Source organism: Cynocephalus volans, chromosome 2, assembly GCF_027409185.1.
Source record: "Cynocephalus volans isolate mCynVol1 chromosome 2, mCynVol1.pri, whole genome shotgun sequence".
Lineage (NCBI taxonomy): Eukaryota > Metazoa > Chordata > Mammalia > Dermoptera > Cynocephalidae > Cynocephalus > Cynocephalus volans.
The window spans coordinates 133,878,892-133,885,594 of NC_084461.1; positions in this window are offsets into that span (position 1 = coordinate 133,878,892).

Below are 6,703 nucleotides of genomic sequence, written 5' to 3' on the forward strand. Positions count from 1 at the left end.
AAGGTCCTGAGGCAGGAGTGTGCCTGGGGTATTTTGGGAAGGGCAATGAGGAAACGTGGCTGGCCTGGAGCACACGAGGGAGAGGGGAGACGAGGAGAGTAGATGTAAGTCTGGTTTTGCCCTGGCATAATGATTAAAAGTATCCTGGTTTGGATGACAAATTGCATGGTCACCTCAGAGATGCAGTTAGAGAGGTAATGGAAGGGGATGGAAAGGGCCAGGCAGGATCCTGAGGATGGACATATTACATAACTGGGCATTTCTATTTATTCTCTTGTAAATTGCCTGCTATGTTTTTGCTTGTTTTTTTTTATTTTTATTTTTTTAAAGAGAGAGAAGTTATTAAGAGGTGTGTGTGTGTGTGTGTGTGTGTGTTTGCATTTGGGTATTTGCCCAAATTTGAAGACCATATAGTCTACAAATAGTTATTCCTGGTAGAATATCTTCATTTACTTTTGTCTATGCTTTTTTTTTAATACAAAATTTTAAATATATTTAAGAGTTATGTTTCTCAATCTTTTTCTCTTTGATTTTTTGTTTCATTTCAAAAGACCTTTACTACTTCAAGATTTTAAAATATTTTCTTAAGTTATGTCTTATTTTCTTTTTAGTGGCTGTTGGTCCTTTGAAGTATGTAATTTTTAATTCTTAATAGAATCCTGGCTCTGCCATTCACCAGCTGTGTGGCTTGGCCAAATCACTTAACCTTTCTGTTCTTTGTTTTCTTCATCTATAAAATGGGTATATTAGTAATACCAATGTCTGAAGATTGTTAGAAGGATCGAATGAGTTAATTTATGTACAGCATTTAGAACAGTGCTTAGCATCTGTTAAGCTTTCAGTAAGTGTTAGTGTTATCATCATTGTTAATCCATTTTCCAAATGGCTGACTAGTGTTCCCAATGCTATTTATTGAATAATCTATCCTTTTTTTCATTTTATTTGAAAGATTCTGCTTGTGATTCTTTTTTTCTAATTTGATCTTGAGGTCTCTCTCTGGAGACTGGCCATAATTTGAGATATCCACTCTCTAGGAGAACCCTGACTGGGAGAAGGGTTAGGTTCGGGTGTGTTGGCCAAGTGAGACACAGAGAAGGCAACACAGCAAAGCACATGAAGAGACAGAGGCAATTTTATTACTTACAGACCCCAGAGAGAGGAGGGTAGCACGCCCCACAATGCTGGCAGGAAGAGGGAGCCATCAGGGAAATGCAGGCGGGGTGGGGGGGGGGAGAGAGAGAGAGAGAGAGAGAGAGAGAATGGACCTGTGGGTCTAAAGCCTTTATGGAGGTCCAGGACATTATCCACCCAAATAGGTTTTCCAATTGGAGTTCTAATTGGTGGGTTTAAAGCAAGCAGGCACGAGTCCCAGGAGGTTATGCTGTGACTGAAAGGTGGGTGTGATATATATATTTTATATATATATTTTATACACACACCCACACACATATATAAAACTGAAATGTTTTCGTCGATGGTTCCTGGCTCCTCAAGGCAGGACTGATCTTCCCCTGGCTTTCTTGGAGCTGGCCCCAATCTCTGACTTACCTTGTCTGATTGTAGGTCTAAAACCCCTGTTTCGGAAGGATTCCTGCCCATGCCCAGGAGGACGGACTGCTGCTCAGAGAGGCCAAGAATTTGGACAGACAGGTCTTGCTGTTCAAATTCAGTCTATTAGTATTAAATCATACCCTTTTTGTCCAATCACATTTCTACATGGTTGTTCATGCTTCAGTCATGCCTATGTAATGAAGCTTCCATAATAAAAACCCAAGAGCACAGGGTTTGAAGATCTTCCAGATAGTGGAACACGTGGAGGGTCCTGGAGGGCAGTGCACACAGTGGGGACATGGAAGCTCCGTGTCTTTATAATAAACTAATAAACATTAAGCAAGTGTTTCCCTGAGCTCTGTGAGCTGCTCAGCAAATCAATCAAACCCAAGGAGGTGTGTTGTGGGAACCCTGATGTATAGCTGGTTGGTCAGAAGCACAGGTAAAACAGCCGATAGCTTGCCACTGGCATCTGAAGTGAGGGACAGTCTTGAGGACCAAGCCCTGAATCTGTGGGATCTGATGCTATCTCCTGGTAGATAGTTTATAACTAAATTGGAGGGCACCCAGCTGGTGTCTGCAGCAGAATTGCTTGGTTTGTGAGGAGAAGTCCCCACATATTTGGTCACAGAAGTCTGTTATTCATGATGTGAAAGCAAAGGAAAAACTGTTTGTGTTTTTCCCTTTCAGGTGGTCACTGTGGCATATCTGCACAGCCCATGCAGGATGTGGGCGTCACTGGGGAGAGTCACATAGATTGAATCTAGCTGTCCCACAGGGAGGTCATCACTAGGAGGTGGTTACATAGGACAAACGTCTATTTTGATCACCTTGAGAAACCAGAAGGTGGAAAACTGAAAGCTGTGTCAAGGGTGGCTAAGCCCTTCCTTAGTATGAGAAAGTCCAACTTATGTTCAAAACGGATACAGAGGCAGCATGAAATTATAGGAATTCACTGCCATTCCCTTCATCATGTAACACAATTTCTCTGTGTTCTTGGGTCTGTTTTACTATTCTCCTTTCTATTGATGAGTCTTTCCTAATGCTAGGACCAAACTGTTTCGATTACTGCAGCGAGGCAGTGCACTCACTGTCTGATGGGGAGGTCCATGCTCCTCCATCTCTTTTTCATATTTCCTCTCTTTTACATATTTCCCCTCTTTCCCCTACACTAATTCTCTCAGATGGATTTAAGAATCTGCCAAGTTCCCCCTCCCTCCCAGGAAGTCTAGTTGGGCATTTTGTTGAGATTCAGTTAAGTTGGTAGATTAAATTGCACAAAACAACCATATTTCCAATACTGAGTTTTCCCATCTGAAGTACATTATGACTCTACGTTTATGCAAGTCTTGATTTATGCCTCAGAGTTTAATTTTCTTCACAAAAATATAGCTCATTTTGGAATTTGTTTCTAGGTGCTTTTGTTTTCTGTTGCTACTATGTATGGGTTTTCCACCCCAACTTTATTTTCTGATGATGATTAGCATGTAGGAAAGAGAATGATTTTGCAGATTTTGTTTCGTAACTGCCTACTTCACTGATTCCTTTTCTTCCTAATACCAAGCAGTTGATTCTCTTGAGCTTTCCAGATAATCATACTGCAAATATTATTTCCTCTTTCTTTCCAAACTTTATGCCTCATATTAATTTTTTAAAATAATGACATAGTGATATCAAACATCCTTTTCTAATTTTACATTTTGCTAAAACTGCTTTTCGTTTTTCACTCTTAACTGCAATGCTTACTCTGAGATCACCTTCCTCCTCCTCAGACCATGTTATGGAAGGTTTCTTGTGTTTTTATAATGCTAAGAGTTTTCTTTGAAAATTTGGACTTTGTCATGACATTTTATGAAGGTTTTTTCTCAGAATCTGTCAATGACCAGTGTCTCTTCCCTGGTATTAAATATTATGCATGGTAATGGGTTTGTTAATGTTGAATCATTTTTGCATTCACAGGAAAAGCTCCATGGTGTACTGTTCTTTTAATATGCTGTTAGATTCTATTTGCTATTGTTTTAATGTAGTTTATTTTATTTTATTTTTTTGCAGCTGGCCAGTACAGGACCTTGGTGTTATAAGGTTGCACTCTAATCACTGAGCTAACCAGGCAGCCCTGATATTGTTTTAAGATGCATTATCTGTATTTATATTTGGTCATAGTTTTTGTGTGTGCTGTGTCAGATTTTGGTATCAGAATCAGAATCTCTTTGTATAAAAAATAGGGAAGACTTTCTTTTCTCTCTGGGCCCTAGAAGAGTTAAAATAGCATCAGGCAGTTTTATAGGGTGGAAAGGGCACCCTGCTTTGCTCCAGATTCACCATACGGCCTCCAGAAACACTCTCCTCATTTTTTAGTTGCTTTCTTATTTGTAAAGAGAGGTTGTTGGGTTTCAAATTTTAAATATTTGTAATCTGCTGGCCACATTTTTTTTTTTTCACACTTCGACCTCTGCTGTTCAAAGGCCTCTCTTGGGCCCTGTGGTGCAGGGAGGAGTTTGACGCACAAATGTCTGAGTCCTGGATCCATCTGTCACTACGTATTTGAACTTCAGCAAGTTATTTAATATCTTTGAGCCTATTTTCTTATCTGAAAATGGGGATGACAGCAGTAGACACCTCACGGTAATTGTAAGGATTAAATGAGATAATCCTATGCAAAACATTTAATAAGTGCTCAGTGAGGAAGGGGAGGAAGTATTCTCTGTGATCCTTGACTCAACAGCAAGCTCTAAAACTTAAAGAAACAGTAAATTGAATTGGGAAAAAAGTCCTCTGTGTGTCGGTGTGTGTGTAAGAGCAGTACCAAACAACTTAAAAGTTTAATATTACCACCACGCAAACACAATGCTAAGAGTTAGTGGTCTTCAGTGTTGCTGACAATCACTAATGAGTCTCCCTAGACTGCTTTTAGAGGTTACATCAATGTTGCTAAATTTATTTATTTTTTCAAATTTAAATTTAGCAAGATTGGTCTAAGTGGTAGTATTAACCCAGTCACCTCATACAGTAGGGGCTTGTCCTTGAAGAATGAGTATGAACTTTTTTTTCTTTTCAGTAGTGAAGAAGACAACTTTAAACTTAGCAAGGATGGATGGGTGAGAATGGAGCAAGGCAGGGGAGGAATGTTCCAAGAGAGGAGGACCATGTTGCTCTGAACGAATCAGTAGAGCTTGGAGTGGAAATGATGAACTGCCCTTTGGCAAAATGGATTATGGACCAGTGCACAGGCTGTGAGTGTCCCATCTCCTGGACTGTCTAGACTATGGGATGTGGGTGTTGATGGCCAGCCCTTCTCCCATCTGAGTGTGACTTGTGCTCATAAAGTACCTTCTGGAAGCTCAGCAGGTAGAAAGTAACACACAAAAAGAGCAAATCGGGACTTGGGAATTGGGGGAATTGCTGAGTAGGGAAGATGATGGATGAAAATAAGCAGGAAAGAGCAAATGTTCTTTCAATATTGAGGTTGAAACAGGTATGGATCACTCCCATAAACCACAGAGAATATGATGAAAAACTCCCCTCTACCGTACCTCCTGCGACTATAGATCTGCTTTCAACATCTACTCAGTTATCTAGGTACAATTATCAGTTTTAGTAATTTTTAGGGGCAGGGATAGAGTGGTCACCACCAGGAAGTTAGAGGTGGTGTCTCCGGTTGACGGGCTCCTGGCTGCCAGCCAAGGTCAGACACAAGAACAGGCACTGAATTGTCAAGGCAGCAAGACAGAGTGGAAGGAGGGACAGGCTCAGTGTTGAGAGAGCCCAGTTCTACTCAAAAGCCAGCTCATCACCACCTGTGGAAAGTCCTCCTTGATACCCCACAGAGGTCAGTGTCGCCTGCCTTATAAGGACCTATGATGGCATTTACTTAGTTGATTACCTGTTACTCTTCCTCAACAGACAGTAGACTGGCTGCTTAAAAGCAGGGGTTCTTTTCTCTTCATCAGGGTAACCCCTTTAGAGTGATGTATCAGTTAACTTTTGTGAATCCATACCTTATGGATTAAAACAAGAAACATTTATTGTTTCTCACAATTCTGTGCATCATCTGCACAATTCTTATGGTCTGGATCAGCTTGACTGGGGCTGGATATAGTCTAGGATGGCTTCACTCATGTGTCTGGAATGTGGTAGGCTGGTTGATTTGAGGACAGGGCTCAACTGGGATGGTTCATTAATGCTCCTCTTCATCCTCCAGTTGGCTAGCTCAGGCTTCTTCAGTTGATGGTTGCAGCTCCACAGAGCAGCAAGAGATGCAAGTCCTGATGCACAAGCCATCACCAATCCTCTGCTTGTATCACATTTACTAATGTTCCATTGGCCAAAGCAAGTTACAAGGTCAAGACTAGATTCAAGGGGGGCGGGGGGGAGAAATCGACTTCACAGGAGGAGCTGCAATGTCACATTCTCAAAACAAATTTATGGCCATTTTTGCAATCTACTATAAGAACCTACACTATGCTTGACACAGAGTACGTAATCAAGAAAGTTTGTTGCAAGAATTAAGAGGTAAAGTCTATTCAAATAAGGTCCATGTTCTCCCTCCTTCAACCTTCCCTGCCTCCACTAGCACATCTACTTCCATGTCTCCTGTTCACTGTTGGGATCTTTGAGCTGGGCCAACATTTTATCCAGTGGTTTAAAAAGTTTATTGCTCTTGACTTAAATATGGATAGCGCCTTTCTATCAGAGTTGCAGCTCACATCAGTCATCATGGCTGTGAACACCTTGCTGGCTTACGTATTATGTTCTTACTCCTTGTCTGTGCTTTGAACAGTTCTGGAAAAGGCAACACCTTTTGTCTACCAAAGCATGGTCAACTTTAGCTGGAGGCACCTCCTTCTGCCATTTGATGACCCCTGGTGGCTTCTTTTTGCATAACTCCACATAAGGTGTGAAATTCACCATGTGAATTACCAAAAAGTTGTATAGAAGCCAGAGCTTTCAATAAGAGCTCTCAATATAGTGGAAAGCTAGAGACCGAAATAAAAAGGAATTAAAAACTTTTAAAAAATGACCATTCAGAACTTGTAGCTGGTGAGTCCTTGCTTGTTTCTCTGTGATTTGGCCCAGAGGAAAGGCAAAATAGCAACACAAAAATAATGCATGTAAAAGAGATCCATATTATTAAAAGTCAGGTGCTGGTGGG